Source organism: Panthera tigris, chromosome B4 (genome assembly GCF_018350195.1).
Source record: "Panthera tigris isolate Pti1 chromosome B4, P.tigris_Pti1_mat1.1, whole genome shotgun sequence".
Taxonomy (NCBI): Eukaryota; Metazoa; Chordata; class Mammalia; order Carnivora; family Felidae; genus Panthera; species Panthera tigris.
The window spans coordinates 66,201,943-66,220,794 of record NC_056666.1 but is presented as its reverse complement, the minus strand read 5'-3'; the positions used below and the strand labels follow the sequence as shown (position 1 = coordinate 66,220,794).

Here is an 18,852-nt window from a genome sequence, read left to right as displayed (position 1 = left end):
TCACGGACTGCGAGATCATGACCTGAGCCGAAAACCAAGAGTCAGATGCTCAACTGACTGAGCCACCCAGGCACTCCTTTATTTTGATTCTTAACAGTTCTTTATTAGAGTAGTAGAGGTTTATAAATAAAATTAATTTACCCATCAGAGGGTCATGTGATAGTTAAACAGCAAAATGTAAGTATAATTGTGATACAATTAAATGATATGCCAATGATTTATTAATCAATGATTAAATATACTCAAAGCTTGAACTGAATCAAGCTCTTCCAGAACCTGAGGGCATGGGAGGAGGGTGTTCTTACAGAATCTGAGGAGCAGTGGCCTCTCTCAAGGTCTAGCTGCTTCTGTTTGGGCTGATTACTCCCAGCTGTGTGTGAGCCCACATTATGACCTATCAAGTGAAGGGACTGCTTTTATCTTCCACCTGAGGAAGAGCTCTTGGATTCTGATTCTCTCCTCAGGTTTGTTCATCATGTGACTTTACACAGGGCTTTTTTCCATCTGTTTGTCAATGGAGAAATGATAAACTGAGAGTCAAAGCTGAAATTATGCACACATTAGGCATTTCTGTTCGTCTATTCATTCAGCAGTAATGTTTTCTAGGGATATAGAAAATGACTCTCACATAATTCTCTCATTCTCACAGAAGTTCTAGCTTTCCAGAGTCAGGAGAACAAAAAAATATAGTAAAGCATTATAGGTTTGATAGCCAATTCTACCTGGGCCGAGGTGGGGTGCCAGAGAAATGATTCATAAAAGAGGGGATCTCGAGAGTCTTGAAACATTATAAATGCTAATGCTACAGAGAGGGGTAGGGCTGGGGAAGGGCAGTCCAAGCAGAGCCTGAGGCCAAAGCCAAGAGACTTGACACCATGCAGTGTGCTCCAAGGAGCCGTAAGTCATTGGTCATGGTTGAAGCCTAGCTTTTGCATATCATGCCAGGAAACAAGAATTTCATCATGCCTAGTGAAAGAGCCAACAAAAGGTTATATGCTGGGGAGTAGTAGGATCTAACTGGTGTCTAGAAATATCACTCTGATGGCCAAAATGAACAAATCAGGAGACTATAGATGCTGGAGAGGATGTGGAGAAACGGGAACCCTCTTGCACTGTTGGTGGGAATGCACATTGGTGCAGCCACTCTGGAAAGCAGTGTGGAGGTTCCTCAGAAAATTAAAACTAGACCTAACCTATGACCCAGCAATAGCACTGCTAGGAATTTACCCAAGGGATACAGGAGTGCTGATGCATAGGGGCACTTGTACCCCAATGTTTATAGCAGCACTCTCAACAATAGCCAAATTATGGAAAGACCCTACATGTCCATCAACTGATGAATGGATAAAGAAATTGTGGTTTATATACACAATGGAGTACTACGTGGCAATGAGAAAGAATGAAATATGGCCTTTTGCAGCAACGTGGATGGAACTGGAGAGTGTGATGCTAAGTGAAATAAGCCATACAGAGAAAGACAGATACCATATGGTTTCACTCTTATGTGGATCCTCAGAAACTTAACAGAAACCCATGGGGGAGGGGAAGGAAAAAAAAAAAAAAGAGGTTAGAGTGGGAGAGAGCCAAAGCATAAGAGACTGTTAAAAACTGAGAACAAACTGAGGGTTGATGGGGGGTGGGAGGGAGGGGAGGGTGGGTGATGGGTATTGAGGAGGGCACCTTTTGGGATGAGCACTGGGTGTTGTATGGAAACCAATTTGACAATAAATTTCATATATTGGAAAAAGAATAAAATAAATAAAATAAAATAAATAGAAAAAAAAAAGAAATATCACTCTGAAAGCAGAGGAGAAGATGGATGGGAAGTATATCTGTTCCCATAAGACACTATATCCATCGCAATAGCCCAGGCACAAGAGGATGGAGACGTATGAATGAAAGCCGTAGCGATTAGGAAACAGAAAAGGGAGTTAATTTTCACGTCATCAGTTATGTAAGAAATACAAAAGAAATACTGTGCTCAGAAGTTTAAGGTTTACTTAGAGACTTCACTCACTCATGAAAAGTTTGATTCTCCATTCTCTGAAATCCTGACTCAGTAAGTATGGGTGGTGCCTGGGAATCTGTATTAAGCAATAACAACAACAAACTCTCCAGATGATTCTGTTGAGCAGCCAGGATGGACATCCACAGGCCTAAAAAAATAATTCTTGAAGTTTAAAGGAGTCCTATCAGAGTCATTGGAGGAGGCTTCTTCTGTGAAAGTGGTTCTTCTACTTTTTTTTACAATGTCCACTTGGCAGAGGGGAAAAAGTGCCCTGAGGCTCTCAGGAAAGAACTAACAGGTGTTTTGCAAATTGGCTGAATTTGTGCAGAAGCCAGCTCTTTGTAGATTCATGAATTAGAGCTCCCCATAAAATGTTAATAGTGTGTTAATTTTAGTTTATGAATATAAACTTTGGTCTTGTCCTAAAGTGACCACTGGTGTTTTGTCTAAGCCCATATTAACTGAGAAATTTCAGCCTTTCAGGGTTACTATCCTGAAGACATCTGATGAGGAATTCTAGGTGCCTGAGGCTATTTGAACCAGGGGTTGAGAGATTAGGGAGAAGAAAATGATGTAAGATAATAATACAGTCCCCAGATCCCATGACCTTTTAACTTGCACATTTCTAGGGAGTCAGATTTTTTGCTTGATAAACTTTTGGCAAAATTCTCAGGAATAGATTTTAGTATTTCCACCAGAGGGCAGTGATGTCTTCTACAATGTTAGTGACTGTGGTTAAGAAAATTTGTCATTCTTTTTTTGGACTTGCAGTGGGTGTGAGTAGGAAGAACTGATTAATTCTGACTGCCCATGGTCATTAGGGTGGATTTGAAGCCAAATTCCAGCAGAACACAGAGCAGGGAAGGTTAAATAGCATCTGCAGAGCTACAGAGTCTTTTAAACCAGAGTGACTGCTTGATTAAATCAGTTGCCACTGTTGGTTAAATCGAATAGCTGTCTTAAGACTCTGAAAATTCATAATTCGTGAAGCTCCTGTCTAGTAGCCTTAGGACTCAGATTTGAGAAGAGTTATGGGTCCCATGAAACCACAAGAAACAGATTTATACTACAACAGAGGACAGGGGAAAATTGCTTCTGAAGAACTCATACTCTTAATGGCTTCGGGCTCTGTCTGTCACTAATTCCACCTTAGCTTGTTATGAGAGATTCAGCTGCTGGAAGAATGAAATGATATTTCCACTGGGATAATATTAATGGGCATAGCCTTTATAAAGCAAGATTGAGGAGCAATCCCGGTGATATGGTAGAAAAATGATTTCAGAATTGGGGGTAGATATTTGGATGCTGGTGGTACGCTTTTAATGATAGAGGACCGTCACTTACTATAATGGGTGTGGGTTAGGATCCTAAAATTGTGTGTGTGTGTGTGTGTGTGTGTGTGTGTGTGTGTGTGTGTTCCTGGCTCTGCCACCAAGTGTGTAATCTTGACTAAGTCAGTTGTCCCCTCTGGTCTCCACAGTCTATACCATGTAAAATGAGTCAGTTCGTCCAGGTAAGCTTTTAGAATCATCACAGCTATAAAATTTTAAATTCTATGAAAACACAAATCTATTCCTACTGTAGGATTGAGCTACCATCTGGACAGCTCAGAGTGGCTCTGTGGAAGAGGCTTTTAAGTATGGACCCGAAGTGGGGGACCCTTTACCAACTTTATCCAGCAGCACAGATTTTGAATTTTAGTCATAAAACAACACAGCTCTTTGCTGTTCAATGGGCAAAGACCTGGGAGAAATGGATGATATCAAGTTTCATCTAGAAGGCATTAGTACATTTATTCCACCCCATTACTTTACAAATGAGGAAGAGGAGTCGAGCCAAGTGTCTTCAAAATTCATTCATGCAGACACTGTTCTGGGTGGAGATACAAAAGCAAACAAGGCAGACAGAGTTCCTGTGCTCTTGAGCTTAAATTTGAGCTGGAGAAGAGCTAAGTGTACAGTGTTGAGGATAGTGGGAGATCAGAGGGCAAAGTAGAGGAAGAAGAAGGCAAGTACGAAGGTTCCATTTCATCTAGGTTTTCTGAGAAGGCCTCTCAAGAAGACCATTTTGAACAGTGTCCTCAGGAAGTCACCTGGGGATTGTTTTAGGTGCAGAGAACAGTGAGTGCGAAGGCTTGGGGGCAACCCAAGAATAATGTGCAGAACCAGAATTTGCTCATTCACTGGCGCATTCATTCACTCGTTCAACAAACACTCAGTGCCTGCTCTGTGCTATGCCCTGTTTCTGCACCAGGATTAGAATCTTGAATTAGAATTCAAAAGCATTTGTGTTCAACCACCTCAAATACTGCCTCCCTGACATAGTGTACTTTTCTTCAGCACCCACTCTTTGCTGGGTACCTTGTAGGCATTTTGTTGAAATTAATCTTCAAAACAATTCCATGAGACTGTTTTGTAAAGAATAAAAATAAATATACTAAGAAATGAAGAAAAATGGAACCTAATGTCATTTATTTCAGTATGTACTAAGTTAGATGGAAAGACTCATTCCTTTGTCTTGTGAATAACTGCTGTAAGTTATCAAAGTGACTCCGTTGATATTATTCAGTTAATTCATGTGGATGTTTACTGAGCTTCTACCTTTGCCTGGTGTGGTATTGGAAAAATGAATAAAGTAGGAAGTCACACCAAGAATTGCAGTAAGTTGATAAATCTTCTAAGTGTTGGGGGGAAGTAAGAATGAGCACGGTGGCAAGAGGATCTAAACGAAGAATCTGAGTCTTCCTGGGGGAAGGCAGGAAAAGCTTTATAAATCAAGGAAGCCTTGGGTAGGAAATTGAAGGTATTGTGCCACGGGACCATGGACGCATACCTTCAGCACTGTGTGAAGCAGATACTTTAAAGGGGTTACTACGGGAAAACTTACAAGCAGAGAATTGTTTGTGCGGTAAAGCACAATCTTCTGCTCTCTCACTGACCGGTAGTTTAGTCCAGTGCTAGGATGCATACATGATGGCTTATGTTCCAGTTTAAAGAGGTTCCAACCCTGTAGGGTCAGAGGAATGGAGGACATGCCTGCGACTATGTAACAATGGGTGAGCAAATGATATTGTTAGAAAGGGGAGCCTCAGAGGCCTAACAGCTCTTGTTTTCCAGACTTTTTTGTATGTTAACCCAGACCCCCTGAGACAGCTCTCTGTTAATCTATCTGAAGGGGGAGGAGTGAGTCTGCAGGCCCATCAAGATCTGTCTTTCATGAAGATGGTACTGAAGGTGACGAAGGAAGCCCCTACCCCTTGCTTTGAAGGTCAGACAGTGGTGCTGAAAGGCATCCACAATCACACAAAAAAAGAAGATATGCAAGTTACCTACATTCCGATGGCCCAAGACACTGCGTCTTCGAAGGCAGCCCAAATATCCTCGAGAGAACGCCCTCAGGAGAAACAAGTTTGACCACTATGACATCATCAAGTTCCCCCTGACTACCGAGTCAGCCAAGAAGAAAATAGAAGACAACAATACATTTGTCTTCATTGTGGATGTCAAGGCCAACAAGCACCTGATCAAACAGGCTGTGAAGAAGCTCTGTGACGTTGACATGGCCAAGGTCAACACTCTGGTCAGGCCCGATGGAGAAAAGAAGGCGTATGTTTGACTGGCTCCTGACTATGATGCCTTGGATGTTGCCAACAAAATTGGGATCATCTAAACTGAGTCCAGCTGGCTAAATCTGAATTTAAATTTTTTCACCATAAAAAAAAAGGATCTGTCTGTTTTTGGATGGATGAGTAGGAGTGTAAAGAGGCAGGAGGGCATTCCTGAAAGAGGGAACAGTGTATTTAACTGGAGGAAAACCAGAAACCATGGTGTGTTTAGAGAACTGCAGATATATTGTCAGGATTATACAGTGTGAGGTAGGTGGGAGATGGGCCTCAGAAGGCGAGGGGCATCTGGAAGGGGGATTCTAGAAAGGTCACCTGAAGAAGCATATCCAGATGGTTTTATATGTCGCGTTAAGGTATTTGAAGTTTACATTTTCGGCCAGCAGAGCCAGTCACATACCCTGTGTGAGTGATGTGAGCGGTGGTGGACTGTGGTGGCCTGGGATCCAGGACATCACCATTCAATGGGAAGTAGGTGGCATTCAGCTCCATGTGGTTACTGAATGTGGAAATTTGTGTCCAGTGTTACCAGAGATTTGGATTTTTCAAGCTGAGCCATAAATTTAAATTTGTACACAAAATATTCTCATTTTAATGTTGGAAACAAGTTCAAATTTACTTAACAAATAAGTGGTCCAAACTGAACATTAACTGGATTGGTCTCTGGTTTCTGATCTTTGCAGGGGAGTGAAAGGGGTGTCATGTGAAATCTTAATAGAGTAGCTGATCAGTTTTGGTTTCTAAAGGGATTATTCTAGGGGTACTGGATGACTTAGTCAGTTAAACCTCCAACTCTTGATCTTGGCTCATGTCATGATTTCACAGTTTGTGAGTTTGAGCCCCAAGATGGGATCTGTACTGATGGTGTGGAGCCTGCTAGGGATTCTGTCTCTCTCTCTCTCTGCCCTCCCCCACTTGTGCGCTCTCTCTCTCTCTCAAAATAAATAAACTTAAAAAAATAAAAGGATTGTTCTGGAAATAATAAGTAGAATAAATTGAAAAAGGATAGGATAGAATCAAGAAAAGTAATAATGAGGCTTTTGAAATAGAAATTGAGGAGCTAAACTAAAGCAAAGGTAGCAGGGATGACGCTAAGGGATATTTCGAGGAATTGGCAAGATTTGGTGACCAGTAGGAACAGCTGTGAAAGAAAAAGGAGTATAGGATGACTTAGATTTCTGATTTAGATGGCTAAGTAAATGATCTTTGCATTCATTTAAATGAGGGGCTGACACTGGTTTACAAAGCAATATCCAGAATTCTTCTTGCATATATTGAGTTTGAAGTGTCTGTGAGACATCTAAATGAAGACCTCATGGCAAGTTTGGTGAATTCTGAAGCTTGGGGAAAAAATCAGATTGGGATTACATACCAGAGAGTCATCAGTGAATGGCTCATATACATCCTTTCAACAAATATCAATATTTTACTTCAATATTTCAGGCCTTGTGCTAGATGCTGGGGTTAACAACACACTGGGTGTGTGCTCATGAAAGGTTCAGTATGGTGAAGCAAGCAGATGGTAAACAAAGAGGCATACAAATACAATAAATACAAATTATGGTAAGTGCTATAGAGGAAATATGGTTCATATGAAGATCAAATGTGATATGGGAAAGAAATAGAAGTCACATTGGCCACCCTAAGCCGGTGGCTGAGAGGAAGTCAACATGAAAGGAGAAATAGATGGTCTTTTGTTCAGAGAAGCTCAGTCCTTAGCGCTGGAGGAGAGAAGAGTGAGAACAGCCTGGAGATCGCCCCTGCATACTAGACTGGTAAAAGGAGAAGAATTTGAAATACTGGAGTGACCCAGTGCTCAGTCTTGGGGTGTTTCTCTTTTCTATCTTCACTCACTTTGTGATCATCTGGTTTCATAGCTTGAAATGCCATGTATGTCTTATGATCCCTAAATTTGTATCTCTTGCTCAGACTTCTCCCTTGGATTTCAGACTCATGACCCTACTGACTGTCACCCAACTGCCATGCACACGTCGATGTCTGATAGGCATCTAGTGTGGGACATGACCAAAAGCAAGCTTCTGACATTCTGTGATCCTCTCTCACTTCACCCTACCCAGCCTGAGTCTTCCGCATCCCAGCAAATGACAATTCCATTCTTCAGTTGCTGTGACCAAAAATCAGTGAGTCTTGTCGTCTCCACCTAAATGTCTTATCCTAAATCTAATTACTTCTTGTCACCTCACTGCTACCACCTTGATCAGAACTGCTAATATTTTTCATTTGGAATATTGCAATGGCCTCCTAACTGACCTTCTTGCTTTAATTCATGAACTCCTTCATTCTATTTCAGTAGAGAAGCCAGTTATCCTATTAAAAGACAAGTCTTCTCATGTCACTTCTTTGTTAACCCCCCACCCCCACCCCCACTGTGGGTTCTCAACTCAGTTGGGGTAAAAGCCAAGCTCCTCCCAATGGCATACAAGGTCCTATATTATCTGTCCCCGGTTACTTCTCTTTAGTGAGTTCCTCCTTTTCTCCCCCATGCTCATTTGGCACCAATCACCCTGGTCTTCTTGAAGGTGTTCTTCTTCTTTTTAAGTTTTTTTAAAAATTATTTATTTTAAAAAGGGCGTGAGGGGCACAGAGAGAGGGAGAGAGAGAATCCCAGGCAGGCTCTACACTGTCAGCCCAGAGCCTGACTCAGGGCTTGATCTCACAAACTGCGAGATTCCTGTTTCAGGGCCTTTGAAATTACTATTCTCTCTTCTTGGATTGATACTCCCCCAGAAATCCACATGGTTTACTCCCTTACTTCCTTTAGGTTTTTAATCAATACCCAATATCCACTTTTCTGGCTACTTTCTCTAAATTTACAACCCAAACTGCTTATCCCACCTTCCCTGCTTTATTTTTTTTTTCTTAGCAGTTATTTTCCAGTATTCTAAATATTTTATTAATTTTTCTTTATCTCTCTTTATAATGTAAATTCTATGAGATCACGGATTGACTGTTTCATTTACTGTTGCATCCACAGAGCCTGTAAGAGTGCCTGGCACATAAAGACCTTCAATAATGATCTTCCAAAGGAATGAACATAGGGTTAGGGACCAGCATGAGAAACCATTTCAAGGAAAATTCATTTTCAAGGAAAGTGTAGCTGATAATCTCCAGTGAACAGAAATACCAATTAAAATAAGGACTGAAATATAGACTTAGAGGTTGTCCAGCAAGAGGCTACTAGGAATCTTAATGAGAGAGGAGAGGATAAAGGTTATTTGAGTACCACAATCAGAAAGGGCATGAGGAAGTAGAAGCAGGGCATGCAAACCTTACCTGTGAACCAAGGTAGGCAGTTAGGGAAGTTGTTGACTAGAACAGGACAAGAGAGTCTTGAGGTCCTAATGTTTCCTGAATGTGTGAGATACTGTTCCTCAGGTTTTTAAAAAATATTTATTTTTTATTTTATTTTTTTGTATATGAAATTTATTGTCAAATTGGTTTCCATACAACACCCAGTGCTCATCCCAACAGGTGCCCTCCTCAATGCCCATCACCCACTTTCCCCTCCGCCCCACCCCCCATCAACCCTCAGTTTGTTCTCAGTATTTAAGAGTCTCTTATGGTTTGCCTCCTTCCCTCTCTGTAACTTTTCTTCCCCCTTCCCCTCCCCCCTTGTCTTCTGTTGAGTTTCTCATGATCCACATATGAGTGAAAACATATGGTATCTGTCTTTCTCTGCCTGACTTCTGTCACTTAGCATAAGACTCTCCAGTTCCATCCAAGTTGCTACAAATGGCCAGATTTCATTCTTTCTCATTGCCAAGTGGTATTCTATTGTAAATATAAACCACATCTTCTTTATCCATTCATCAGTTGATGGGCATGTAGGCTCTTTCCATAATTTGGCTATTGTTGAAAGTGCTGCTATAAACATTGGGGTACAAGTGCCCCTATGCATCAGCACTCCTGCATCCCTTGGGTAAATTCCTAGCAATGGTATTGCTGAGTCATATCTATTTTTAATTTTTTGAGGAACCTCCACACTGTTTTCCAGAGTGGCTGCACCAGTTTGCATTCCCCCCAACAGTGCAAGAGGGTTCCCGTTTCTCCACATCCTCTCCAGCATCTATAGTCTCCTGATTTGTTCATTTAGCCACTCTGACTGGTATGAGGGGGTATCTGAGTGTGGTTTTGATTTGTATTTCCCTGATGAGGAACGACGTTGAGCATCTTTTCATGTGCCTGTTGGCCATCCGGATGTCTTCTTTAGAGAAGTGTCTATTCATGTTTTCTGCCCATTTCTTCACTGGATTATTTGTTTTTCGGGTGTGGAGTTTGGTGAGCTCTTTATAGATTTTGGATACTAGCCCTTTGTCCGATATGTCATTTGCAAATATCTTTTCCCATTCCGTTGGTTGCCTTTTAGTTCTGTTGATTGTTTCCTTTGCAGTGCAGAAGGTTTTTATCTTGGTGAGGTCCCAATAGTTCATTTTTGCTTTTAATTCCCTTGCCTTTGGAGATTACTGCAGCTGAGATCAGAGAGGTTTTTTTCCTGCTTTCTCCTCTAGGGTTTTGATGGTTTTGTGTCTCACATTCAGGTCCTTCATTCATTTTGAGTTTATTTTTGTGAATGGTGTAAGAAAGTGGTCTAGTTTCATTCTTCTGCATGTTGCTGTCCAGTTCTCCCAGCACCATTTGTTTAAAGAGACTGTCTTTTTTCCATTGGATATTCTTTCCTGCTTTGTCCAAGATTAGTTGGCCATACTTTTGTGGGTCCAATTCTGGAGTCCCTATTCTATTCCATTGGTCTATGTGTCTGTTTTTGTGCCAATACCATGCTGTCTTGATGATTACAGCTTTGTAGTAGAGGCTAAAGTCTGGGATTGTGATGCCTCCCGCTTTGGTTTTCTTCTTCAATATTACTTGGGCTATTTGGGGTCTTTTGTGGTTCCATACAAATTTTAGGATTGCTTGTTCTAGCTTCGAGAAGAATGCTGGTGCAATTTTGATTGGGGTTGCATTGAATGTGTAGACTGCTTTGGGTAGTATTGACATTTTATCAATATTTATTCTTCCAATCCATGAGCATGGAATGTTTTTCCATTTCTTTGTATCTTCTTCAATTTCCTTCATAAGCTTTGTGTAGTTTTCAGCATACAGATCTTTTACATCTTTGGTTGGGTTTATTCCTTTGGTTGGGTTTATGATTCTTGGTGCACTTGTGAATGGGATCAGTTTCTTTGTCTTTCTGTTGCTTCATTATTAGTGTATAAGAATGCAGCTGATTTCTGTACATTGATTTTGTATCCTGTGACTTTGCTGAATTCACGTATCAGTTCTATCAGACTTTTGGTGGAGTCTGTTGAGTTTTCCATGTGTAGTATCATGTCATTTGCAAAAAGTGAAAGCTTGACTTCATCTTTGCCAATTTTGATGCCTTTGATTTCCTTTTGTTGTCTGATGGCTAATGCTAGAACATCCAACACTATGTTAAACAATAGCAGTGAGAGTGGACATCCCTGTCGTGTTCCTGATCTCAGGGGAAAAGCTCTCAGTTTTTCCCCCATTGAGGATGATGTTAGCTGTGGGCTTTTCATAAATGGCTTTTATGATGTTTAAGTATGTTCCTTCTATCCCGACTTTCTTGAGGGTTTTTATTAAGAAACATTGCTGAATTTTGTCAAATGTTTTTTTCTGCATCAATTGACAGGATCATATGATTCTTAACTTTCTTTTATTAAGGTGATGTATCACATTGATTGATTTGCAAATGTTGAACCAGCCCTGCATCCCAGGAATGAATCCCACTTGATCATGGTGAATAATTCTTTTTATATGCTGTTGAATTTGATTTGCTAGTATCTTGTTGAGAATTGTTGCATCCATATTCATCAGGGATATTGGCCTGTAGTTCTCTTTTTCTGCTGGGTCTCTGTCTGGTTTGGGAATCCAAGTAATGCTGGCTTCAGAGAATGAGTCTGGAAGTTTTCCTTCCCTTTCTATTTTTTGGAACAGCTTGAGAAGGATAGGTATTATCTCTGCTTTAAATGTCTGGTAGAATTCCCCAGGGAAGCCGTCTGGTCCTGGACTCTTATTTGTTAAGAGATTTTTGATAACTGATTGAATTTCTTCACTGGTTATGGGTCTGTTCAAATTTTCTCTTTCTTCCTGTTTGAGTTTTGGAAGTGTGTGGGTGCTTAGGAATTTGTCCATTTCTTCCAGGTTGTCCAGTTTGTTGGCATATAATTTTTCATAGTATTCCCTGATAATTGCTTGTATTTCTGAGGGATTGGTTGTAATAATTCAATTTTCATTCATGACTGTATCTATTTGGGTCCTCCCTCATTTCTTTTTGAGAAGTCTGGCTAGAGGTTTATCAATTTTGTTTATTTTTTCAAAAAACCAACTCTTGGTTTTATTGATCTGCTCTGCTGTTTTTTAGATTCTGTATTGTTTATTTCTGCTCAGATCTTTAGTATTTCTCTTCTTCTGCTGGGTTTTGGGTGTCTTTGCTATTCTGCTTCTGTTTCCTTAAGTGTGCTGTTAGATTTTGTATTTGGGATTTTTCTTGTTTCTTGAGATAGGCCTGGATTGCAATGTATTTTCCTCTCAGGACTGTCTTCACTGCATCCCAAAGCATTGGATTATTGTATTTTCATTTTCATTTGTTTCCATATTTAAAAAAATATTTAATTTTTTTAACGTTTTTATTTATTATTGAGAGACAGACACAGAGTGTGAACAGGGGAGGGGTAGAGAGAGGGGGAAAGATAGAATCTGAAGTAGGCTCCAGGCTCTGAGCTGTCAGCACAGAGCCTGACACAGGACTCAAACTCACAAACTGCGAGATTGTGACCTGAGCTGAAGTTGGTCGCTTAACCAACTGAGCCATCCAGGCACCCCTCCATATATTTTTAAATTTCTTCTCTAATTGCCTGTTGACCCATTCATTCTTTAGTAGGATGTTCTTTAACTTCCATGCTTTTGGAGGTTTTCCAGACATTTTCCTGTGGTTGATTTCATGTTCATAGCATTGTGGTCTGAAAGTGTACATGGTATGATGTCAATTCTTTTATACTTATTAAGGGCTGTTTTGTGACCCAGTATGTGATCTATCTTGGAGAATGTTCCATGTGCACTAGAGAAAAAAGTATATTCTGTCGCTTTGGGATGCAGAGTTCTAAATATATCTGTCAAGTCCGTCTGATCCAATATATCATTGAGGGCCCTTGTTTCTTTATTCATTCTCTGTCTACATGTTCTATCCATTGATGTAAGGGGAGTATTAAAATCCCCTGCAATTACCACATAATATCAATAAGGTTGCTTATGTTTCTGATTTATTGTTTTATATATTTGGGGGCTCCCGAATTCGGCGCATAGACATTTATAATTGTTAGCTCTTCCTGATGGATAGACCCTGTAATTATTATATAATGCCCTTCTTCATCTCTTGTTACAACCTTTAATTTAAAGTCTAGTTTGTCTGATATAAGTATGGCTACTCCAGCTTTCTTTTGACTTCCAGTAGCATGATAGATAGTTCTTCATCCTCTCACTTTCAATCTGAAGGTGTTCTCTGGCCTAAAATGAGTCTCTTGTAGACAGCAAATAGATGGGTCTTGTTTTTTTATCCATTCTGATACCCTGTGTCTTTTGGTTGGAGCATTTAGTCCATTTACATTCAGTGTTATTATAGAAAGATAGGGGTTTAGAGTCATTGTGGTATCTGCAGGTTTCATGCTTGTAGTGGTGTCTCTGGTACTTTGTGGTCCTTGCAACATTTCACTCACAGAGTCCCCCTTAGGATCTCTTGTAGGGGTGGTTTAGTGGTGATGAATTCCTTCAGTTTTTGTTTGTTTGGGAAAACCTTTATATCTCCTTCTATTCTGGATGACAGACTTGCTGGGTAAAGGGTTTTGGCTGCATATTTTTTCTGTTCATCACATTGAAGATTCCCTGCCATTCCTTTCTGGCCTGCCAAGTTTCAGTAGATAGGTCTGCTACTACGCTTATGTGTCTACCTTTTTATGTTAAGGCCTGTTTATCCCTAGCTGCTTTCAGAATTCTCTCTTCATCCTTGTATTTTGCCAGTTTCACTATGATATGTTGTGCAGAAGATTGATTCAAGTTACGTCTGAAGGGGGTTCTCTGTGCCTCTTGTATTTCAATGCCTGTTTCCTTCCCCAGGTTGAGGAATTCTCAGCTATGATTTGCTCAAGTACACCTTTGGCCCCTTTCTCTCTTCTTCCTCTGGAATTCCTATGATACGGATACTGTTCCATTTGATTGCATCACTTAGTTCTCTAATTCTCCCCTTGTACTCCTGGATTTTTTTCTCTCTCTTTTTGTCAGCTTCCTCTTTTTCCATAATTTTATCATCTAATTCACCTATTCTCTCCTCTGCTTCTTCAATCTGTGCTGTAGCCACCTCCATTTTATTTTGCAGCTCATTTATAGCATTTTTTAATTCATCATGACTATTTTTTAGTCCCTTGATCTCTGTAGCAATAGATTCTCTGGTGTCCTCTCTGCTTGTTTCAAGCCCAGTGATTAATTTATGACTATTTTTCTAAATTCTTGTTCTGTTATATTGCTTAAATCGGTTTTGATCAATTCATTAGCTGTCGCTACTTCCTGGAATTTTTTTTGAGGAGAATTCTTCCATTTTGTCATTTTGGATAGTTTTCTATCCCTTATGTGTTTTAAAAGCTTGTTGTATGCTCTGCACCTGTGAGCGCTGCTATATTAAAGGAGGGTCATACGCTGTCCATGGCCTGGTCCTTCAGGAGGTGTTTTTTCAGGGATTGTTACTTGCTGTCTGTTGTTGTGACTTTGGTTATTTTATTACCCTACTCATAGTAATATTTTGGACCCTCCACCAGATTTGCTTTGATTTGTTTCTTGGAGTAGCCCTGTAAAGGAAAACAGATAGACAAACAGGAGACAAAAACATGCAAAGACACAAACAAATAACACAAACAAACAAATAAAAACAAAAACCTAAAGGCTAAAAACAAAAAAACAAAAACACCGGCTACAAGTAAAGAAGAGGGTGGAAGCGGTGCTGATGGAAGAGTACACACAAAGAGAGAAACAATGGGGGGGGGTTGGTGAGGGCGAGAATAAACGTTGATTAGGCAGAGGCTAAAGGCTTAATCCAGAGAGAGGGAAAGGAAAATAAAGAAGGAGGTGGGGAAAACGAAATGAAGATAAAGTTGCCCAGACTGAGAAACTATATGGCTTGATTATTTCAGAGAGAAAGGAGTTAAAGAAGGAGGTGTAGAACATGTATCAAGAAAATGGATTAAATATGTCTGTTTAGACAGACCAATAACCAGAGTAACCAGCCTAGGGGAGGGAAGGGATAAGGAGGAGAAATGGGGGGGTGGGGGCGGAGAATATATCTATATATCCAGAATTGACCTAGAGTTAATCCAGGCAATGCTGCATGGCTTGTAGGTAGCAGCTGTCCCCGCGGAGTCTGTGCCGCTCCAGTGGATATGAAGTTACCCATTGCTAGGGGGCGTGGTTTGGTGTTTTCTGAACCCACCTCTGCTATGGGCCCTGGGAGTGATCCCTGAGGACCCGCCTTGGTGGTGGTGGTGGCAGGGAGAGTGGTGGAAATGGTGATCCCCCAGTCTCTTCTCCACAGAGTCGGACTGGTAGACTCAGTTTGAGTCGTCTTCACTGTGCCATGGGTGCAGACGTGGTAGTCCTTCTCTCTGCTAACTCCCCTGACCCTGCACTTGGCTAGGATTGCACTCTGGCACTGGGGAAGTGCCTCTCAGTGCAGCGATAAGTGGTCCTGGCTGGCTTTGTCTTTTCCCACAGCACTCCAGGGAAACGGCAGCATTTTCCTCCTTCAGACTGTGCCCTTGGCCCAGCCACTGCACCCCGGGGTGGGGTGGCAGACTAGGCATGTTCTGTGCTATCACACAGCCCTCCAGAGACGGAACCACTTTCTCCAGCTGTGGACTGAGACTCTGACCTACCATGGCACCTAGGCCTGGCTCCCCTCTTCCCCAGGTGCACAGGCAGGGAGCTGGCCCCTGTCCGAAGAAAGCCCCATGGTTAGAGTTCGGATCCCTCTCAGTCTCAGTCCAAGGTCTTTCTCCTGTCCAGATACAGTCCTGTGCTTCCCTAGCCGCTCTTTATCTTTCCTTTGTCTCTCTACAGAAGGGGGTCCCTCCCCTCCATGCCCATGCAGCCTTTTTTTTTTTATCTCCCCCAGTTCGCAGTTACCCACCTATCTTTTTTCCAGCTTTCCCATTTTCTTCCTAGTGGATTCAGTCTCTTTTCCTCCCAGGCTCTGGTGTTCAAAGTCCTTTGGCTTCTACACTTCTTTGAGAGACCTGGGAAGTATGGATTCCCCCTACTTCTCCGCCATGTTGGCCTCCCACTCTATTTATTTTTTGGGAGAGTGCAAGCAGGGGAGGGGCAGAGAGAGGGGGAGAGAAGATCCAAAGCAGACTCCGTGCTGACATGCTGACAACAGTGAGCCCTGTGTGGGACTCGAACTCACGAACCTCCTCAAGATCATGACCTGAGCTGAAGTCAGATGCTCAGTCAGCTGAACCACCCAGGCACTCCACTTTCTCCATTTGGATTGTCCTGGATTTTATGATTACCTAAATTCTCCAACTTTTTACCTGTGGTAAAATAGGAGGGGATCCCTGAGTGTTTACAGGGCCCAACTCTCTCACTCCTATTTCTTATTGAGTATTTCAGAAATATATTTCAGAACTGAACTGACTGTGTTCAGTTTAGTGCTTTAGTCTTTGATTATCCTCCAATTTTGTCAGCATATAAGTATCATCTTCATGATAATGTTGTAGCCCCTCAAGCTCCTTGTCATGCTCCTTTGGTGTTTCCCTTGGTCAGGGCTCAAGGGTTTTGCCTCTAGCGTTCTTTGTTAAACTGAAGGACTTGACTTGGATTGATTCAAAACCTAAATTTTAAAAAATATAAAATCAATTACCTTTGGACAGTTGCTTCTCAATATCTTCTGCCAGAATTCCTGCCCCCCCATATTGGTCATTAAAAGTCATCTTCTAAATCTTGATGTATCAAGATTCATACTAAATAAAATACGATCAGACTGCTTTTGTGGTCTATTATACTTTAATTGCAGAGTTTAACTGACTTTTGTTTATTCTTTTATTTTCTTCATATGTCAAATACCTCATCTGTGTATGCTGTGCTGTACTGCTTGATAATAGGCTCTACATAATAGAAATCCATTATGTTCCTCAAAGGAAATTTAAAAGCTGTTCTCTAAGGAGGAGAGGGAAACCCAAGTAGGAATTCAATCTCTAAGAATCAGCATGTATGTTTTTTTCCAAAGAAAGAAAGAAGAAAATAAATAAAAGGTAGAAAACTAGACCTTGGAAGTGTAGTTTCATGCTGCTGCATAAAATGAAACCCATATGGGAGAAGACAGACTGTCAGTAATCCTATGGAGCAGATGGGATTTTGTTCTTTCAAGTGAAAAAAAACCTGCATCTTTATTCCCCAAATATCTTGAAGTTGAGGTAAGCAAGGTTTATTTTCACCATCATCATATTCTATTTCAGACTGATATTTCTAACAATCGCTAGACATCAGCAGGAAACTCTTAGGGAAATTAGCATTAAATGCAAAAACTGTGTCATCCACGCCATAGGAAACACAGATATATTTAAAAAGTACATTTACTCTTGGTTTGCTCTTTTATTTCTTCAATTGATTTCCATTTCTTTTCTCCTTTTTAACTGATTCAAAAATTCTTAAATAATGAAAAGCAATAAATTTTTGTTTGCCCCTGCCTACTATCCAAACATATACCTTGGGGGCAAAGTCTTTTCATAATTTCTGTTTTTATCTTTTGTTGATTACCTCAAAAAGAAAATATGATTACATCTCTATTTTTACTTTATCAATAGATATTTATCAATTTAGATAAAAGTGTAAATTGATAACATGGGTTGGTTTCCACTGTGAAAGTGGAGGCTTTGGCTCATTTATTCCCTTTTATGTTTTTGTCTGGTGGTAGTATTTGTTTTAGTTCCTTAATTCCTTAACTTTCTAACTTCATTTTTTTGAGTTTGTTTATTTATTTTTGAGATAGATAGGTAGGTAGATAGATAGATAGGTAGATAGATAGATAGATAGATAGATAGATAGATAGATAGATAGATAGGGAATCTCAAGCAGGCTCCATGCTCAAAATCACAAACTGTGAGATCATGACCTGAGCTGAAATCAAGGGTCAGATGATGCTTAACCAACTGAGCCACCCAGGTGCCCCAACTTTGTAATTTTCGATAGTAACTTTAACTCCCTGTCTCTTGTTCTATTTAACTTCCATAGGGTATCTTGGTGCCCCACTAGGTAAGATGAAAACATTAGCATCCTCCTCCTTTTGTCTGATCTTCCTCCCTTCTTTATGATCTTCTTTGTGTCAAGTAGGATTTTGCTTTTATATTGTCAATGTTATTACGACTTTCTTTCTGTTCAGAAGCCACACCCGGGTCTTGCATGTTTTGTCCTTATGTTAAATCCAACGCTGGACAATGATGCAGAAAATATTATTTTACAACAACAAAAATAAAATTCAATTCTTGAGTAGAGGTTGCTAAGAATTACTTCTCTTCTATTGCAAAGATGTGGTCCCAAGTATTTAAAATAATGCTGCATTTTAGTTTTGTTTTATATTTAAACCTTGACATTTTTGTAGTGCCTTTCCTCCCCCATTTTTTGTGGTGTTTCTAAATGTTCTTTTTTCCTAGCATTTGTCTTTGCCATATACTTATTTGTATCTGGTTATATTTTATGGCAATTCTGTTTTTCCTTAGGGTCCTCTCTCTCAGCGCCCTCTTAATTCCCCTAGGTCTCTGGTCAGTTTGGGACTTTACCTCTCCAGCCTTCCCATTTATCTCCAGTTTTCCAGCATCCTTTGACTGTCTTTTCATTTATTGATTTAGAGTAAATCCTCAAGTAACTTTTTTTTTAAGCTTATTTATTTTTGAGAGGAAGACAGAGCATGAGTGGGGGAGGGGCTGAGAGAGAGAAGGAGACAGAATCTGAACCAGGCTCCAGGCTCTGAGCTGTCAGCCCAGAGCGTGACTCAGGGCTTTAACTTGTGAACTGTGAGATCATGACCTGAGCTGAAGTTGGATGCTTATCCAACTGAGTCCCCCTGGCACCCCTCCTCAAGTAACTGTTTAAGAAAAGGTAGAGACAAAGTAAATTTTCTGAGAGTATTCTAACTATGGTTATC

General features: G+C 40.6%; 1 pseudogene; it reads left to right on the top strand.

Moving 5' to 3' along the window:
• Positions 1-5,200: 5,200 nt before the first annotated feature.
• On the top strand, positions 5,201-5,677 carry LOC107180431 (annotated as a pseudogene).
• Positions 5,678-18,852: the final 13,175 nt, after the last annotated feature.